At 44.5% G+C, this 15,339-nt stretch overlaps 1 protein-coding gene across 1 annotated transcript in view; it reads right to left on the bottom strand.

The window, feature by feature from the left end:
- LOC126281967 (nose resistant to fluoxetine protein 6-like) overlaps positions 1-15,339 on the bottom strand; it is a 381,389-nt gene that overhangs the window by 300,479 nt on the left and 65,571 nt on the right. The window lies entirely within an intron of this gene.

The following is a 15,339-nucleotide window of genomic DNA, read 5'->3' as shown; positions in this document are numbered from 1 at the left end:
CGGATGATATGTATCGCTCTTCTCTTTCTGTCCTTAACATCAACATATAAACAACTATTAACACAGTATACGTGCAACAGTCACCGTATCTTCTACCTCATCAAATAGTCGGTCTGGGGATCTCATCGCACAACTGTCCCATGTGTTTCTCCTTTGTGGGGATTTTAACGCACATATTGTACTTCGAGGCTCACCTGCCCCCTACCTGTTGAGAAACTTCGTTGATAGAGGATTTTTGTATCCACTTCAAAACTACTACGGGGTCGTTGTCTTTCGCTGATCTTTCGACACGCTCTCCAGCCCTCGCACCTATTGAACATTGCGAAGTGGTTTGCGACTTCCATACTAGTAAAAAATTTCTGGTGTGGATTCATCTGATGGACAGAGCAGTGTATGAACCTTAACAGCACGCAGCTCAGTCACGGTGAAGTGCACAGCAAATTGCTATTTTCGAACACCATGACAGCGTCCAAAACTGAGTGGATCATATGACAAAGGCGATCCATCGTGCCGCTGAAGCAACCATTACGATGTCTTCATGCTAACTTCCAGGGCAGTCTGTTCTTTGATAGAATGATCAGCGCCGCTGTTATTTCAGGGGCAGCCGGGAGGATCTTGAACAATTTCAAATTTCGACCAACAACAGAGATCCACACAGAAGTTTGGACAGTGAGGGGTATGTGCCACGGAATTACAAAGGAGAATGGAAGATCGTTGCAAAAGTTACCGAATACTATCAACCGCTCCAACAAATGTACAGCTGTATTGAAAACTGTAAATACAATTTTTAGGAGATGAAGAAGATCCTGTACTGCTGAAACAAGATATATAAATCTCCAGGGAATTGCCGAGGGGCATAGCCAAGAGAATGGCGGAACATTTCGTTAGGGTAACCACAATTGCCACTCAGTATTTAGCGCTACAGAATTTCTGCTGCGACTTTAGTTCACCAATGACGAAGCGTATAACTGCTACTTCTCAATTCGGGAGGTAGATATAGCATGTTCTGTGTCTCGTTAAAACATAATATGCTCACCATAGGAGTCCGTTGTAGCTCACTATGGCAGCTCACAGGTGACGGTAAAGCAAGTTTCCTCACCCTATTAATTTTATTCAGGCAAATGGACAAATTTCCAAGTAATCAACACATATTAAGCCCCTCCTGAAACATGGGATGGACTGTACAGCCCGAGTAATCTTTGCAGTGTTGCCCTCACTAGCTGCTTGGGATGGACTTGGGTCTCCATGTTCAACCGTCACAGTGTCTATAGTTTAGAATTCAGACAGCTCCTTACTCATTTTTGAGTATGTGTTCAACAAATATAGATCTACGGTCGATAATCTCACCTCTCTCGATGGGCTAGGCAGTAGGCTATTCAGGGCAGGCGTCACCTAGCTTTCTTCAACGTCGGAAGACCTACGATATTATCTGGATGCATAACATTCCTGGGAAGATCGATGAATGGAACATCCGGAAATTTTTATCACTCCTTCCCTCACAATATTTTAAATACAGAGACTGCATTATCTAGTCCGATGGTTCTGAACAAGAGAACGGTGTATTTCAAGGTAGTGTTTTAAGTGTCTAACTGCTACTAACAGTATGACATCCACGGTAAGGAACGGCATGAAGTGCTCCATATTCGTGGACGACTTCTCTATTTTTACTTCGTCTTTCAGCATTGCAAGTAGCAGGTGGCAGCTATAGCTGAGAATTAGGGCAGCTGGTGGAATGGGCAGATGAAAGTAACAATGTTCTTTTTCTCTGTTAGCGTCCTGACTTTAATTCGCCTGATTTGCAGAGAAAGTACACTATTTTAAACTTTAAAGAATCCATGATGTTTCTAGGCCTCTCTATGGATAAGAATTTTCTTGGCTTCCCCTGGTGAAATATCTGAAGGCAAACCGCTTTAGAACCTTCAATATTTTAAAATGTGTTAGTCACAAAGCTTGGAGAGCAGGCGGATTATATTTGTATGGATTACGTCTGCACAAGTTTTGTAGATTATTTGTACGATCCCGGCTCGATTCTGGATGTGTGCGTCTTTAACATCCATCGATGAGCAACCAAGACTTTTGTGATATTTGTTCAAGGATTTTTTAACAAATTGTTGTGGTAGGTATTGATGTTTTACATCAAGGTCAGTGCAAAAAGCTTCCTGGGCTTCCTAAGAGGCCTATAACTTTTTTTAGTACTAACTGTGTTCAAGAATAAATGCAATTTTTACTGGAGTGTGTGCAGACAGCTGAAAAAAGAATACTCTTGGCTTTAGGCATCGACTTCCCCAACGAGGTTTAGTGCTGAGCTGCATGTGCTCTTGAAGGGACTGTACCAGATGAGGCAATATCACAACAAAAATTTGTTGCATATTCCAGTTCCCTTAGCCCACGGTAAACATTGTAGCAAATGTACGCAGCAGACAAAATGATCTAGTTAAGCAAGACAGCCTGTTCCTGTTCCAACAGCAGGGGAAGTAGGTATCATTTGAATGGGTACAAGTGCATGTACGAACTCAGGGAAATGAGTTAGCAGATTTAGCAGCTAAGAAGGCTTGCAGGGAACTCGGCGTGACTCTATGTAACATTATCCTGCATGCTGTGACCACGCTGTTGACTCATAAAGTCGCGCAGCTGTGGAAGTAAGAGTGACAAGCTAAGGCCAGTGAAGCCGCTGTCCTGCCGTAGCGTACCTCTCTTATTGGTCACTCTTTTGGGATGAAATCACCCTAAACTTCTTTTAAATAGGGCATTGTTAATTAAAGGATGGCTTCCTAGTGTGCGGGGACTTCAGTCCATAATCCAGGTTTTAACACAGTGCATTTTATATTTCGTCAAGATGGCAGTACCTATTTTTAGATGTGGATTTACACTCTGTTTCACCAATTATCATGGATGTAAGAATGTTTTTAAAATTTTGTGCATTCTCTCTACTCCAGACGAAAATCTTAGGTCGCAAGCTTAAGTGTCACGCAAAGTAGCTGGATTATCCGTTTTAGTCTTGTGATCATTAAACTACACGTATCGGTCATAATCTCTTAATCATATCTCTATTGGATCTTTCTCCGTTTTTAGCTAAGTTTCAACTATTTTATTTTCATTTCTGTATAGTTTTCCTACATCTTAACCTGTCTCAATCACACTCCTCTCAAATTTTAGTACGTAATCTAAAGATTTCGCACTTTGTTCGCTTATGAGTGCTAACTTTTCTTTGTGCATCTGACATGTATAAAGAATGAAAGATTATTCCCGCTACTGTACCGTCTCGAAACTTTTTCTGGTCCGAATAAAGTCAGGCAATGAAACAGTCGTGTGTCCTGACTGAGAGTGACAGCAGTTTTCCAAAGTGCTTCACTGAAAAACACACAATTCAGTTTCTACTCTCAGTCATCACATACATATTAAAATATGGGAGCACGTAGTTGAGAAACGAACAATATAGGGCCGTGGAAGACCTGGAACGTTCGACATATTCTGTACCGAATAAACGGAAAAGTTGACACCTCTGCCAGGACCAGTTCGCCATAGGTCTGTGCAACATTGCTGAAGGTTATAACGTTGGAATGGCGCTGGTGTTGTAGGCTATATAAAGAGACACAAGAATGACTCACAGAACTGTAGGCTTATCCTATTCGCGTCAATTGAGACGTTTCTGTGGTGTCACCGCCAGACACCACACTTGCTAGGTGGTAGCCTTTAAATCGGCCGCGGTCCGTTAGTATACGTAGGACCCGCGTGATTGCAGACCGAGCGCCGCCACACGGCTGGTCTAGAGAGACTTCCTAGCACTCCCCTCAGTTGTACAGCCGACTTTGCTAGCGATGGTTCACTGACTTCTACGCTCTCATTTGCCGAGACGATAGTTAGCATAGCCTTCAGCTACGTTATTTGCTACGACCTAGCAAGGCGCCAGTATCCGTACTATTGATATTGTGAATCATGTACCATAAAGAGCGACGTTCTTCATTAATGGATTGAAGTTAAGTATTCCACCAGCTATGTCCGTTTTTCTCAATTCTAATTCCCTTGTCATGCTCCAGACCTCACGCCAGCCTGTGTGAGCTAAAACGCGTGCATTTCGGCCTCCTTTAGTTATACGGGTTGGCTCTCCTGCCAACCACAACAGTCTCTTCTGCCTCGTCCATAACAGAGCATTTCTGGAGTTCTCATTGTGGTCATAGACAAACAAACTGCATAAGGGCTGAATGGTGTATGATCTGTATGTAAACAAACACAGCCTGTCATTTTCATGGTGACTACTCCCCCTTCTCCCTGTCCTCGAAATTATCAAAATCACCCCCCCACCCCCCTCTCAGCCACTTTCTTAGGGGAATTTGGTAGTAGGAAAGTCAAAGGGACACTGTCTTATTTTCTAGTATGGCCAATAAATATTAGCTTAATGGCTGTAATGAATGGTCTACCTTACCCAATGCACTATAATTTATACCCATAATCATAATAAGGCTATCTCTCGTTAATTACTGTAAGTTATAACCCAAAATGGTATCACCGTCAAACATGGCTACCTATGGTAAGTCAATCACTTTTACATTTCAGTGGATACATGTAAAAATGAAGAGAAATTAAAAAATATTCCTAGTGATGTAGCACAGGCTATGACATGCTTCTAATAATGTTATGTAAGGAAGAAAGAAAACAAAACACCAGCACAATACTAATGCAATATTACTTACACATTATAAATAGTAGAAAAATTAAGGAACTTGACCTTCCATTATCAGTGTTTCAAAAAACAAAGATATGCAAAAATTAATGAGGAAAATAACTTGCACATTATATGTCACTGCCAAGTAACACCGACTGACGAAACTTGGACCATACATAACAAGAACTGCTACAGTATATCACAGAAGATGACTGAAAGAAGTACAGCCAGCTGGTGTGGCCGAGCGCTTCTAGGCGCTTCAGTCTGGAACCGCGCGACCACTACGGTCGCAGGTTCGAATACTGCCTCGGACATGGATGTGTGTGAAGTCCTTAGGTTAGTTAGGTTTAAGTAGTTCTAAGTTTTAGGGGACTGATGACCTCAGATGTTAAGTTCCATAGTGCTCAGAGCCATTTGAACCATTTTTCGAAAGAAGTACACAACCAGACAAACAGAAATAACAGTGTTATTAATGTCAGTAATTGCACTGAAGCCACCATCATTTACGAAGGTAACCTGGACATCACAAAAGGAGGAACATGGTTCTTAACAGAGTATATGATCAGGCCAGATAGCAATTCATGTTCTGCAACATGCTCCCATGCTGTACACTATGTTGGCAAAGAGTTATTGTAGCTATGCATGCCATTCCTCCATGGTCACATTTTACAACTGTTAGATGGACGTTGGTGTATGCACATGTGCTGCAGTGTATCTCCCCCACACATGTTCGATGGTATTTAAGTCAGGGGAATGGCAGCTAGACCATTTGCTAAATATTCTCTACTTCCTAAAGCTCCTCCACCTTTACTGTTCGATGCAGTCATACTTTGTCATCCATAGAAATGAAGTCAGGACTGACTGTACCCCTGATAATACACACATAGGGAAGGTGTACAGTGCCACAATAGCCCTGACCAGTGAATATACCTTGTTCAGTGATTTGGAGGTCAGTACACCCCCGCAACATCCATGACACCACCACAGAACGTAACATTTGGACCACCAAAACGACCATGTTAAACAGTATTCCTGGATGCATTACATGTTTTCTACTTTCACCTTATGGGGCTAAGTCCAGAATCACTCCTCAGACTGTATCTGTATCTGAGAAGAGCACAAGACCCAACTCCTTGTTTACACAGTGCCTTTTGCCACCACTGCAAATAGTGCCACCAATATGCGGGTGTCAACCAAACAAAACGTGCCGGTCGTTGGACAAAGAGACTACATCCATGCTGTCACTGTCTGACTGAGGAACATGATACTGTGTGCCTTGCAATCCTGTTAAATGTGGTTGCAATTGCATCCACTGCTTGACACGCTCCCTTGTTGCCTGTTGCACAATGTGTCAGTCATCTGACGCTGCATTTGACTGTGGATGATCATCGCCTTTTCTTTGGGGAGTAGTGCCCGTGGTTCAAAATGCTCCTTATGTAGCTGAAACAATGTAGTTACGTCCAACTCCTGGGCTACACTTTTCGCACCAGGTCTTCCTTCCAATTTCCAATGAAGCTTCCTCATGTGAAGTCATCAAAACATAGTATCTGAGCCATGTTTAATGACGAACACCACCACAAGGCACCATAACTACTACCTGATTAAGACAACTGCCTTTTCCCAGTTCTTCAGTTGCTCTGATTTGCAGGGCCAGCCCCTTGTGGCGCTATAATCACGTTGACCTCTCGCCATGTCATGCCCACCTTTCTGTGTGTGACTGGGGGACATCTGACAATATGCTCCCATGCTATATTTCATTTCCACGTAGTACGTAATACATTATTTTATTTATCTCGTCTTAAATTTTGCAGAGTCATTCGCATTACAGTGGACTTATTGAATTATTATAGCTTTAAAAAATTATCTACTGTAAGTAACCATGGGCCACACAGGCTATAAGCATTCCTCAAAGACAGCGAGAGATAAGAGTCGCCATGCCAGGTGGTTTGCACAAGTAATGAACCATACCTCACAGCTGGCGTGTCCTACAGTGCCGTGCTCTGGCCACCCCAATGTTCACAAGGGTACACACACCAGCTTCTGTGTCCCGTGCTACACAGCTCACACACATGGGCCAGCAGCAGAGGGGATAATGTACTTCACACACACTCAATTTCTCTCTCTCTTCATCTGCTACAGCTGCATTTTATAGGAGCAAGTGAGGAAGCATGCATGGTGGTCTGAAGCAGCATACCCACTTATGTCCGCATTGCATCATTTGTCACACTGACTGGTCATATTTTATCTGAAATAGTACCTGCTAGTCTTTGTCGAGAGAGATTATAAACTCCTTAAACAACCAAAGAACCAGTACTTAGCAGATTCCACCCAGTGTTTTACTCTTCAGGAGATATGCACCTGGATGAATTAAGACAGTTTCATTGCATAAGCTCAAAGATGTCATAGTAAATTTGTAACTTATTGCAAGGTATTTGTGCATTATATTGTGCCATCAGACATTAGAATCATTCTACGTTCTCAAAGGTCCCTGAAGCATTTCATAGTAAATTTAGATTTCCGTGCTTGGGTCATTTGTTCATTTTAAAATGGGCTGCATTCTATACATTTATGGACCCTCATTCATTGCTCTGAAAGATGCATCAGAGTAAAGTTATAAGTTCCTGCAGGCGCGTTCAGTAAGTAGTCCTGGGATAAGTAGGACATACTCCATATCCTGAAATCACTTCAGTGTCACTCTGCCAGCAGCATCAGAAGTTTGACAAATCTGGCGCTGGTGGTCATGGAGGGAACATAAGTCCTCATTTGGACTGTGATGACATTGCATGTATGTATTTGAAAGTATATATTGTTAACGTATAGCTAAGATCTAATGTCTCTTTATGTTACAAAGGGCAGAATGCTGTCACCACTGATGGGTGGCTATACATTAAGAGTTCCTGATGGAAATTATTGGTGTTCCTGAGGTGACTGCTTCAAAGTGACAATCAGCATTGCTAACCCACAAAGAATGTGATCGTAAGTTTGAGTCTTTATATACATAGGCACATAGACACAGGCAACAGAGCATGCACAATGTCGGCACTAGTACAGTGTATATCCACCTTTCGCAGCAAAGCAGGCTGCTATTCTCCCATGGAGACGATCGTAGAGATGCTGGATGTAGTCCTGTGGAACGGCTTGCCATGCCATTTCCACCTGGCACCTCAGTTGGACCAGCGTTCGTGCTGGACGTGCGGACCGCGTGAGACGACGCTTCATCCAGTCCCAAACATGCTCAATGGGGGACAGATCCGGAGATCTTGCTGGCCAGGGTAGTTGACTTACACCTTCTAGAGCACGTTGGGTGGCACGGGATACATGCGGACGTCCATTCTCCTGTTGGAACAGCAAGTTCCCTTGCCGGTCTAGGAATGGTAGAACGATGGGTTCGATGACGGTTTGGATGTACCGTGCACTATTCAGTGTCCCCTCGACGATCACCAAGGGTGTACGGCCAGTGTAGGAGATCGCTCCCCACACCATGATGCTGGGTGTTGGCCCTGTATGCCTCGGTCGTATGCACTCCTGATTGTGGCGCTCACCTGCACGGCGCCAAATACGCATACGACCCTCATTGGCACCAAGGCAGAAGCGACTCTCATCGCTGAAGACGACACGTCTCCATTCGTCCCTCCATTCACGCCTGTCGCGACACCACTGGAGGCGGGTTGCACGAAGTTGGGGCGTGAGCGGAAGACGGCCTAACGGTGTGTGGGACCGTAGCCCAGCTTCATGGAGACGGTTGCGAATGGTCCTCGCCGATACCCCAGGAGCAACAGTGTCCCTAATTTGCTGGGAAGTGGCGGTGCGGTCCCCTACGGCACTGCGTAGGATCCTACGGCCTTGGAGTGCATCCGTGCGTCGCTGCGGTCCGGTCCCAGGTCGACGGGCACGTGCACCTTCCGCCGACCACTGGCGACAACATCGATGTACTGTGGAGACCTCACTCCCCACGTTTTGAGCAATTCGGCGGTACGTCCACCCGGCCTCCCGCATGCCAACTATCCGCCCTCGCTCAAAGTCCGTCAACTGCACATACGGTTCACGTCCACGGTGTCGCGGCATGCTACCAGTGTTAAAGACGGCGATGGAGCTCCGTATGCCACGGCAAACTGGCTGACACTGACGGCGGCGGTGCACAAATGCTGCGCAGCTAGCGCCATTCGACGGCCAACACCGCGGTTCCTGGTGTGTCCGCTGTGCCGTGCGTGTGATCATTGCTTGTACAGCCCTCTCGCAGTGTCCGGAGCAAGTATGGTGGGTCTGACACACCGGTGTCAGTGTGTTCTTTTTTCCATTTCCAGGAGTGTATATGAGTGAACAATTTTTTACAATAACAACTATCTCATGTAACGCTTTTCCTCTTGTGGAATTGTGCAACTATGTCGCTCATGTGGTGACGGAGAAGCCCACATCATCACTTCTGCATGCTCCTCTCTCAGATGAAGCCGATCTGTTGGATGTGTATCTTCAGAAGAAAAATGATTCTCTCTAACTGTTTATATGTCTGTGTATATTTACTACCAATACTTGAAGACCATCATCTGTTGTATAATTTAGAAACATCAAACCAATCGTCGACATAGCCTATCAAGTAGGATCGCCTTTCTGTCATGTGGATTTGGTAATGCAATGTATGGCTCTGTTTTTATCTGTAACGTCATAGGGCTAATCTCAGGTTATAGATGACTGAATACTGAAATTCTAATTAATATTTCTGTAATAATGTTTTACACTTACACCCTATGCTTAATAGATGTTTTTGTTTCTAGACATGCTTGGTAATGATATTTACTGACAGAATGAGCCATCGACAATGATCACAATCAGATGTCTGAGATATTTCAATCCCAAACTGTGGCATCATTCTTGAGTGTGAGTACACAAGAATGGACCCCAGTTATAGATGGCCGAATTCATAAGTTATAATTCACATTTATATAACAATAATTTAGGTTACATACAATGCTTACAAGATGTTCTTGTTTCTAGAGATGCTTGATAAAAACTTGACTATGGTGGACATAGATACCCGTGCTGACAAACATTCAACACTTGATGAGGAGGAATTGAACTCCTGATGTAATGTTACTGACATGGACTATGGTCTGCGTCAGTAAAAGAAAAAAACCATTATTATTTTCGCTCCCATATGATTCATGATTGGGAATCGTTACACAATACTTATATGTGACATTATTTAGTTCCCATAGGACTGTTGACGGTGTTGCTGCAGGAACAACAGCACCAGGTTTGTCATATGCCAGCTTCAAATTTCTCGGTAATTAGAGGCGCATAATGAGACAGAACTTCAAACGCTCATATTGATTACTGCAGTCTACCAAGACACGATCTGTTTCCTAACCGCCTGTCTACCAACTTTGGAAACTGATCTGCCAATAATCGTAAATGGTATGTGGTATCGTGCCATTATGTGTGGCGCAGTTTTATGCTGCAAACTCACGCACCCTCTAAAACAAGATGCCGAAGGTGAAGAGAAAACCATTGTCCATCTTTTGGGGGCAGAATTGTGTGATTTCATGGAGCATCTCAATTGCCGGGAGGTCCCAAGATTTCACCTTGAGTGTTGAACTTGACCGAATTCCCTAAATGCAGGAAAGGGTGTGTGATAAGACACTCAGCTGTGTACCCCACCCAAATACTCATTTATATATTTTTCATCCATTAAATGTAATGTGGGGTCCTCCTAAATCTGCCTTCCATACGATATACTTAATGATTAATATACAAAATCTTGGTGAAGAGTTTTGTTTTGCTTGACCTGTTCTGGCTTCCGGAAGAAGTTGTAAAAAAGTTGGACAGGATATAAACAGATATCATTTGTTTAAAGTTTTCGAGCGTTATAACGTTGTTTATATCGATTTCCCCATTACACTGCTTGACATACCTAAATTTTGAAGGCACAATCCCTGCATATCAGTTCAATTTTACGATTAGAAGGAAAGCAAGTAAAATGATGTTGCTGTTACAGATCCCTTCATTTTTCTACTTATAGTGGTCAGTGTAACAGACAAGTACATTTGTTGTTGTTCTCTCAGAGGGAGAAACAACACTGTCCCAGGGTCAAGAAAATATCCTGGTTTCTTTACTCACTATTCCCAAAACAACAATATCCAAAGCATATTTGTCCTAGATGACTAAATGTATTTTATACAAGCATGCAGTCAGCGAAGCATCTTCTCGACTTCACTACACAGGAACTGGTACAGAATGAAATGCCTACCGAGGAAAGCAAACTCCTAAAATGTAAGAATATCCACCACCAGTGACACGCCCCCTTCGTATATATTGACTCTGAGTGAGTCCTCATTCCTTTGGCGGACTGTGTAAGTGGCACCACTGCCTCATATAATGGCATGTACCATATTCAGTGGCGTTTCAGACTGTATGCACATATGAGCCAAGTTGTAATTCTTTGATTCATAAGTCAAAGAAAATCCTGCGAGTTGGCTGGCATCTGAACTAGAAATACTTGCAAGGAAAGTTTATGTTTTACGTAACCGACATTCCTATTTCAAGGCCTCACGAAAATAACGAAATACGAGTATGCACTTAAGTGTCACATTTGTGGTCTCCATTGGCTCGAAAATCGGGCATTCCACATAAAGATGATTGCCGTCTAAGTAGACCTGAACTACCAGCTACCACGATACTAACCCGTTTCTTCCACAGTTTGATTAGTTATGATGGTAATTTACCTGTTGAGCACTTCGCTGATTTTGTTTTACGCAACAAGCAAAGACGTTTCTCGTCGCGGCGAGATCTATTTACGAAATTTCGGTCACTAACTTTCTCTTCCGTATGCGAAAATACACTCCTGGAAATGGAAAAAAAGAACACATTGACACCGGTGTGTCAGACCCACCATACGTGCTCCGGACACTGCGAGAGGGCTGTACAAGCAATGATCACACGCACGGCACAGCGGACACACCAGGAACCGCGGTGTTGGCCGTCGAATGGCGCTAGCTGCGCAGCATTTGTGCACCGCCGCCGTCAGTGTCAGCCAGTTTGCCATGGCATACGGAGCTCCATCGCAGTCTTTAACACTGGTAGCATGCCGCGACACCGTGGACGTGAACCATATGTGCAGTTGACGGACTTTGAGCGAGGTCGTATAGTGAGCATGCGGGAGGCCGGGTGGACGTACCGCCGAATTGCTCAACACGTGGGGCGTGAGGTCTCCACAGTACATCGATGTTGTCGCCAGTGGTCGGCGGAAGGTGCACATGCCCGTCGACCTGGGACCGGACCGCAGCGACGCACGGATGCACGCCAAGACCGTAGGATCCTACGCAGTGCCGTAGGGAACCGCACTGCCACTTCCCAGCAAATTATGGACACTGTTGCTCCTGGGGTATCGGCGAGGACCATTCGCAACCGTCTCCATGAAGCTGGGCTACGGTTCCGCACACCGTTAGGCCGTCTTCCGCTCACGCCTCAACTTCGTGCAACCCGCCTCCAGTGGTGTCGCGACAGGCGTGAATGGAGGGACGAATGGAGACGTGTCGTCTTCAGCGATGAGAGTCGCTTCTGCCTTGGTGCCAATGATGGTCGTATGCGTGTTTGGCGTCGTGCAGGTGAGCGCCACAAACAGGACTGCATACGACCGAAGAACACAGGGCCAACACCCGGCATCATGGTGTGGGGAGCGATCTCCTACACTGGCCGTACACCTCTGGTGATCGTCGAGGGGACACTGAATAGTGCACGGTACATCCAAACCGTCATCGAACCCATCGTTCTACCATTCCTAGACCGGCAAGGGAACTTGCTGTTCCAACAGGACAATGCACGTCCGCATGTACCCCGTGCCACCCAACGTGCTCTAGAAGGTGTAAGTCAACTACCCTGGCCAGCAAGATCTCCGGATCTGTCCCCCATTGAGCATGTTTGGGACTGGATGAAGCGTCGTCTCACGCGGTCTGCACGCCCAGCACGAACGCTGGTCCAACTGAGGCGGCAGGTGGAAATGGCATGGCAAGCCGTTCCACAGGACTACATCCAGCATCTCTACGATCGTCTCCATGGGAGAATAGCAGCCTGCATTGCGGCGAAAGTTGGATATACACTGTACTAGTGCCGACATTGTGCATGCTCTGTTACCTGTGTGTATGTGCCTGTGGTTCTGTCAGTGTGATCATGTGATGTATCTGACCCCAGGAATGTGTCAATAAAGTTTACCCTTCCTGGGACAATGAATTCACGGTGTTCTTATTTCAATTTCTAGGAGTGTATTTTGTAAAGCCCAATCTACATAGGTAGGAATGATCGTCAAAATTAAATAAGAGAAATCAGAGCTCGAACAGAAAGGTTTAGGTGTTCGTTTTTCCCGCGCGCTGTTCGGGAGTGGAATGGTAGAGAGATAGTATGATTGTGGTTCGATGAACCCTATGCCAAGCACTTAAATGTGAATTGCAGACTAATCATTTAGATGTAGAAGTACGCTGGTTTCTTTCCAGAGAGGCCAGGAAAATACGTTTCATTTTTTAAGAAAATGCCCAAAACATTACACGGCGCTTCCTAGACCCACTACATTTAATGCATGGACAGATTCAGAAACTTGCTGAAGCCATGCGCCAAGGAGACACGCACATCACTTGAGCAGGACATTATGATGATGCTAAGTTTCAACTCCAGACAGAAGACTGTGGTGTTCCCACACGAATATCTCTACGCAATGTGGAACCTTAGCAAAACCACATTGCTCAACAGTGCACCACACCAGGACTTTCATGGGACACAATGCTGAAAAAGATATCTGTCAACATCAAACTTCTGACTGATATTGTGATATTGACATGTTAATCTTCGTTCGAGGGATGTGTTAGAGATTTCATCAAAATGTCAATAGGAAACTTGCAAATGGTCAAAGTGTTCAATGCATCCAATAGTTTGAATTACATGCTATATATGGGCATGCCATGCAACTGTCTTTGCCAGCTGCATTTCTTGGTAATCTATCTCACTATGAAATCCTCGAATTAGGTTATTTCTCAGATATGGCAGCGGATTCCGATGCCGTGGAGGTGGATGTGACATATCCTAATAGTTAGCATGATGTTTACAGCGATTTGCTGCTATGTGTGGTGAGCGTTCGTTTGTGAAATGGTTCCCTCCCCGATGTGTTGGTGGCACTAGGGGATAAAAATTTATACGTAATGCACTATAAAAAGCCCTAGCAATGTCGCAGCCTGGAGATGAATCTAGGGACCACCAGTACTACACTGTCCTGCGAGATTAATGTTACCACCTGTCAAAAGTCTGAATAAGCACCTTCGTGGCTCAAGACATGCAGGGAGAGAGACAATGAGCTTCTGGAAGGTTACAACAAGCATAGTGAACCAGGATAACTCCAGTGCATGGCTACCTGTGCTACGTTCCTCAGTTGAGGATTCGTAGCACATTCAGCCTGATCAGGGTGGTCCTATGGACATTGATTGAGTTTAAATATGGGGATTTGTGCGTCCAGGAGAGTAAACTTATCACGTTGCACTTAGATCCATGCAGGTAGACTGAGAGCTGCATGACACATTGTTTTCGCCTTCTGGTAGATGACAACATGTCGAAGAGAAACAAACTGCATGTAGGGATGGTCGTGGTCCCCAAGGATGTACGTCTATATGTGCTCATCAACTGCATCTTTCAGAATGACGAGATCACCAAGGCAATACCACAAAAACAATCCAAAAACCATAACGTTCCCTCCTCCACCCTGGACTCTTCTGACGATTGTTAAAGGGTGTTTACCTTTAGACACTTTGCAACATACACACCCACAACCATCTGTCCAATGGAGCATAGAAGGTGATTCATCAGAAAAGGTCACCTGTCACCAATCTGTGGAAGGTCACTGTGCAAATTCCGGCGTCTCCATGGAGATGATTGATTGATTATCATTACATGAAACAGGTGCCTACTGCAGAGGCCCATGAGCAGCAACACTAGCTGAGCAGTCATTGACGAAACATTGTTGGTTCATGTGGATGGTCAGTCGCTCTACACCTGCATGTCTATTCACCCATCCACATCTCTGAAACTGTCGTTCTTCCCTGTCGCCTACGTTCTGTGGTGCGCCACAGTTGTGTCGGCGCCAGTTTTGGAAAGAGCCATTATTTATAGTGTCATTTTGTAATGCATGATGTACTTTAACGATGGCAGTGCGCAAGCGGTCTACTAAATTTGTTGTCTTGGAAAGCCTTCCACTCTTCACTTGAAAGACAATGGTCACTCTCTTTTGGACGTCAGATAAATCGCTCCGCTTCCGCATTACAATAACAACTGCAATGTTTGCCACACTTCTGACAAGATCTATATGCCGTCCACTGCTAGAGCAACCACCTCCTGCCTGTGAGTGGTTAACGCACATTGACACTGAACATATGTGCTGGTCACATAAATGTGACTGGACCATGTGTTAAATGCAACAAGTTAAACTGGTTGAAGGAATCTCTTGATATTAATACTATAAAGAGGGTTTCTGTGTTGTGTTCTTTGAAAAGGACTGTCTTGGACTTACGAAAAATGCAGTTTACCTTGAAACAATATATAATGATAGAAACCACCGGAAAATTGATTTAGAAATGAAATGGAATGAGCGTTGTAGCACAAAGAAGCCAAATTTTAAATGAGCCACTATCTGCAAAAAAAAAAAA

Source organism: Schistocerca gregaria, chromosome 7, assembly GCF_023897955.1.
Source record: "Schistocerca gregaria isolate iqSchGreg1 chromosome 7, iqSchGreg1.2, whole genome shotgun sequence".
Lineage (NCBI taxonomy): Eukaryota > Metazoa > Arthropoda > Insecta > Orthoptera > Acrididae > Schistocerca > Schistocerca gregaria.
Note: the sequence above shows the minus strand (reverse complement) of the source record. Positions and strands in the feature narration are given on the sequence as shown.